We start from the raw sequence: 6,000 nt of genomic DNA, 5'->3' as shown, positions 1-6,000 counted from the left end.
TCTACGTAGGCCTGGGTTCCTTACTTAACCTTTCAGCCTAAATTTTATCATCCATAAAAAGAGCATAGTATCTACTTAATAGGTTTGTTAATAGGACTAAATAAAATATGTACATGTAACTGTTATTGACTATGATAATTTGATAGAAATTATAGATAGAAAATCAGGAATTGATCACCCAGTAACTGAATAAGGATTTCCGTAGTTGATAATGTGAATTTAGAGAACTCATAATAAAAGGTTTCTAACATTATTAAATTTATCATTTGTAAGGAGAGATAGTAGTAGAGCATTAACCCACCAAAATCAAGTATTTTCTATTACAATTTGACTGAACTATGACTTTCAAATTAAACTTGTAAGTCATCTAATCCAAGACAATTCTCTTACTGACCATGGATACCTGATTTTCTTGCCTCCAGTGTTGCCAACTAATCACCTCTTGTTAAATAAATAGTCCCATAAGACCATTTAAAGCCTTTCATTATGTGCTATAATCCTTGATATTCCTCCTCCTATCACATCAGAAAGAGAGAAAAGAAGAAAAGAAAAATATGATAATGTTTCTTGGCACTATGGGGATTTGGGGCTGGATAATTCATTGTTGTATACAATTCATTGTTGTAATACATTCTGTATTGTAGAATGTTTAGTTACATCCGTGGCCTCTACCCGATATATGCCTAGAATGCCCTCCCCACAGTTGTGACAGGAAAAATGTCTCCAGACAATCCCAAATGGTTCCACGAAGGTCAAAATAACCCCCAGTTACAAACCATTGACGTACAGCTACAACAATCAGCAGCAGCAGCAGCAGAAAAAGGACTGATTTTTTTTCCCTCCAAATGCTACGGTTTAAGACCAAGGAAGTCCTTTCCCAGAAGTTCTCAGTGGAGTTTTCCTCTGTTGCCCAGGATTGTCACATTCCTATGCCTAACCCAACCACATGCAAGGCAAATGGGAGCCAGCACTGCCCTTAGATTCAGTTGAGTGAGATTCTGCTCCAGCCCATGTCTCACAGCCTTGTAATTTAGAATATATATAATTTTTACAATTAACCTTTTTCAAATAATTTAAATTTATGGAAAAATTGCCAAGAGAGTACAGAAAGTTCCTGTATATCCTTTACCCCATTCTCCCTCATATTAGCTTCTCATATACCTGTGGTACATTTGTCAAAATTAAGAGGTTAATATTGCTATTACTATTGTAATATTACTATTAACTAAGTTCATTACTTAGTTTATTAACTATTACTATTAATTAAGTTCCACACTTTCTTCAGATTTTTCCCACCAATGCTCTTTTTCTGTTCTAGACTCCCACCCAGGATACCACATTCAGTCATCAAGTCTCCTTAGTTCTCTCTGGTTACGGGGTTATGGGCCATTGGAAGGAAGTCCACAGATGTAAAGTGTTCTTCTCATAACATTATGTCAGGAATATATACTATCATTGTGATTGATCACTGCTATTGTTAATTTTAATATTTAGTTAAAGTAGTGTTTGCCAGGTATTTCCATTATAAAGTTACTGTATAAGTAACTTTGGAAGTTACTTTGGAAACAAGCCACTACGTTCAGCTCATATTCAAGGAGACAGGGACTAAGTTCCATCTTATGATGGGGATAATATTTACATATATTGTTTGGGATTCTTCAGTTAAAAATTTTATCTCTTTTTATCCATTTATTTATTCAATTATATGTTTCTATCAGTATGGATTCAGGTATATATATTTTGTTATGTGGGTTATGTTACTACATTGTTTTGTTTTGTTGCTCACATTGTTTCAGCTTAGGCTATTGGCCTCTCTTTCAGGTCAACTCCTGTTTTTTTGTTTAATGTTTGTTTATTTAGTTAGTTATTTAGAGAGCACAGACGTGCACAAGCAGGGGAAGGGCAGAGAGAGGGGGAGAGAGAGAATCCCAAGCAGGATCTGTGCTATCATCATGGAGCCTGATGCAGGGTTTGATATCATGGACCCATGAGATCATGACCTGACCCAAAACAAAGAGTTGGACACTTAACTGACTGAGCCACCTTGGCGCCCCTGACTTGTGTTTTTTTGACACATTCCTAAAATTTCTGTATGTTTTGAGTACTTCCTTCCTCCCTAGCTGGTAGTATGAGTCAGGACTACCTTGTATTTTCTCTGCTTAGTCTTAGAATTAGCCATTTCTCCAAGGATCCTAGGTTCCTTTTGTTAGAGAGCGGTATTTACAAACCAGGATTTGGGTGTGAGTATGCTCATTGCAATTGGATTTCAGTGCATCCAATTCCTCTCAGCAGGTGGAGCTATGCATATGTATACAAATATATACGAACTTATGTATAATTACTTCCATACCTGTGTGTGTGTGTATATATATATATATATATATATATATATATATATATATATAAGCAGAGCTAATTCTGTAATCTCTCATTCCAATCATTACCATAGAGTTCATTATTTTTTTCCTCGATGAGTTATAACTTCTTTCTCCCACAGTGAGAAACCTGGCCTCCATTATGTACAGAAAAGGGAGGCAGAAGAGTCAATGTGAGGGTGATGGTTTGTGAGAGTTAATTGGCATTATTAGCTTTTAGAATGATGGGGTGCATGGGTGTCTCAGTCAATTAAGTGTCTGACTTTGGCTCAGGTCATAATCTTACAGTTCAAGGGTTGAAGCCCCAAATTAGGCTCTGTGTTGACAGCTCAGAGCATGGAGCCTACTTCGGATTTTGTGTCTCTCTGTCTCTCCTCCACTCTCTGTGGAGACACTCTCTGTCTCTCAAAATAAATAAACCTTCAAATTTAAAAAAAAAAAGAAAAGAAAAGAAGAGAAAATGAAAGGGGGCATTAACTAAGGCATGTGGGCAGCCTCTGGACACTGGAAAAGGCAAGAAAAACAGATTCTCCGCTAGAGCTTTTACAAAGGAACACAGCCCTGATGATACCTTTATTTTAGCTCAGTGAGACACGCACATTTAGATCTTCTGAGCTCCAGAACTGTAAGATAAAAAAATTGTGTGTGTCGTTTTAAGCCACTAAGTTCATAGGAATTTGTTACAGCAGCCATAGGAAACTCACATAGACACTCTGTCAATCTGACCTTTCTGACTTCCATTTATATATTCTATATGTTTTCCTTTCTTACTTTGTTTAAGCAAAATCACATAATTACTTAGTGTTAACCTTTAGTTGCAATCACTATTCAGACATTTCCCAGGTGGATCACCTTGACTGGATTTAAGGTGTTTACCAATTATTTGGAATTTTTTTCTTCTGGGGAACCTTCTTAGAAATGGGCCATTCTTGGGGTGCCTGGCTGGCTCAGTTGGTTAAGTGTCCATCTTCAGCTCAGGTCATGATCTTGTGGTTTGTGGATTCAAGCTCCACCCTGCAATGGGCTCTGTGCTGACAGCACAGGGGCTGGAGCTGCTTCGGGTTCTTTGTCTCCCTCTGTCTCTCTCTGCCCCTCCCCTGGTCGTGCGCTCTCTCTCTCTTTCTCAATAAATAAATAAATAAATAAATAAACAAATAAATAAATATTTACAAAATTAATTTAAGAAATGGGCCATCTTTGGGTCCTGGGAATCTTCATACAATAAGAATAGTAGGCTCAGGCTGTCCGGTTTCTTAATGATATACACTGTGTTCTCTCAAAGGCCATTCTAGACTAACTAGAAACAGGAAAGTGAATTCTGGAATCCCTAAACTATTTTGGAACTCCAGACCTAGAAGTATACAGGGAAGAAAAATGCCTCATGGCATAAATAAACTGGCACTTTGCAAATCAACATATTTGATTATTGTTACCTGTGTAGTGCAGAGGGGTTAAAATGTCAAAGGCTAGTACTAAGAGATAGAGTACCTCTTTGTATCAAGGTACTATTATTTTTATTCTAGCTGGAAACAGAGTTCTTTATAGTCCAAATTGTAGAATCTAAACTTCTTTTAAATAATAAAAGCTAAATGGTAAAAGTTATTGTTAATACCATGTATTAATACATTAAGTATTGTTAATACTAGGCACTATTCTAATTTCATTTAAGGTTCATTTCTTTTTAAGTGTTTATTTATTTTTGAGAGAGAGAGAGAGAGAGAGAGACCCCAAAGTGTGACTGGGTGAGGGTCAGAGAGAGAGGGAGACACAGAATCTGAAGTAGGCTCCAGGCTTTGAGCTGTCAGCACAGAGCCCGATGTGGGGCTCGAACTTACAAACTGTGAAATCATGACCTGAGCTGAAGTCGGCCACTCAACCTACTGAGCCACCCAGGCATCCCCCACTTAGGGTTCATTTAAACCTCACCAGAACTCTATGATTTAGTAACTCTGATTATCTCTATTTTACAGAAGAAGAAACTGAGATTCAGTGTGATTAAGTAGCTTGACCAAGGTTATTGGCATAGACTGAATGTAAATTCATATGTGGAAGTTCTGATACCCAGGGGTATTTAGAGGTGGGGCCTTTGGGAGTTAATTAGGTTTAGATGAGATCATAAGGGTGAGGCCCTGATGATCCTTATTCTCTCTCTCTCTCTCTCTGCCAGGTGAGGACTCAATGAGAGGGTACCCATCTGCAAGTCAGAAAGACAGTTCTCTACAGGAACCAAATCTGCTGGCACCTTGATCTTGGACTGTGAGAAATAAATATCTGTTGCTTAAGCCACCCAGTGTGTGGTATTCTGTTACAGCAGTCTAAGCTGACTAAGATAGTTACACAACTAGTAAATAGCAGAGCTATTACTGGAACTTGATCAGTCTAGTTTAGGGACTGAGTTTTTTTTTTTTTTTTAAGTTTGTTTTTTATTTATTTTGAGAGAGAGAGAGAGAGAAAGCGCAAGAGGGAGAGGGGCAGAGAGAGAGGGAGAAAGAACCCCAAGCAGGCTCTGCATTATCAGCACAGAGCCCAGCCTGGGGCTCGATCCCACGAACTATGAGATCATGACCTGAGCTGAAATCAAGAGTCAGACACTTAACCAACTGAGCCACCCAGACGTAGAGACTGAGTTCTCAACTGGTAAGCTTTATATAAGTTAGAGGTTTAGTCATCTTCCACAAATATGGGTTCCAGAAATTAAAATAAAGGGAAACACAGTGAATGACAAGATAGAGGAAAGCATATTTTCACAATAAAGACTATTAGTATCAAGATAAATTACAATAAAAGTTTAATTAAAAGTGAGAAGATGGTCTCCAATAATAGTGTTTAGAAAGAGAAACTTCTACTACAAACCTGGAATATTGTGTTTATAGTAGTTTAGTTATTATAGTTTTATTGGAACTGTATGGTTGAGTGAAAAGCTCACTGCACAGGGAATCAAAAGAACTAGATTCCTGCTGTTTTGCCAGTAACCAGCTAAGTGAACTTGAGAAAACTACTACATTTCTAGGCTCAAGTTTCTGAGAAATACCACTCATACTTCTGGAAAAGGCATTGTAGGAAAAAGGATAAATACTTTTTTTATCACAGGAGAATCAATATTAGCATCAAGACTATTGGTCATATCCCTATTTGAAAAGTACAAGGTAAATAAAAAATTAGAAGGGACAAGACTGATTGATTCCAGTAAGTGATCAAATTAAGTAGGTGATTAAATTAGGTGAGTAGTGAGGACTGAGAAACAATACCAAAATTATAAAGAAAAGTTAAAAAAAAAACCAAAAACCTGTCAGTAAAATTAAGCAAACCTACGTGTCTCATCATCTTTTGCATCCAGGTAAGCTGGGACAGCTAGGTATTTTAATAACTTTTGTAAATTGCTCTATTTCCCCAGAGATACTATTAAATAAGTTAGCATTTGGTTCAAGTCAATTCAATTCAACCTCCATTTACAGGCTACCTTCAGAGATGATTTGCCCTGAAACAAATGAAATCTGAGCTTTATTCAGGTCCCTGACTTGCACAGCCACTGGGAGCACTGGAGCTGCTGGGAATGTGTTATTCTGGTTGGGAAGCAGAAACCAGGTTGCAGACAGAAAGCATTTCTATTTAGGTTTTGTTGTTG

This window comes from Felis catus, chromosome B2, assembly GCF_018350175.1.
Source record: "Felis catus isolate Fca126 chromosome B2, F.catus_Fca126_mat1.0, whole genome shotgun sequence".
NCBI lineage: Eukaryota > Metazoa > Chordata > Mammalia > Carnivora > Felidae > Felis > Felis catus.
Note: the sequence above shows the minus strand (reverse complement) of the source record.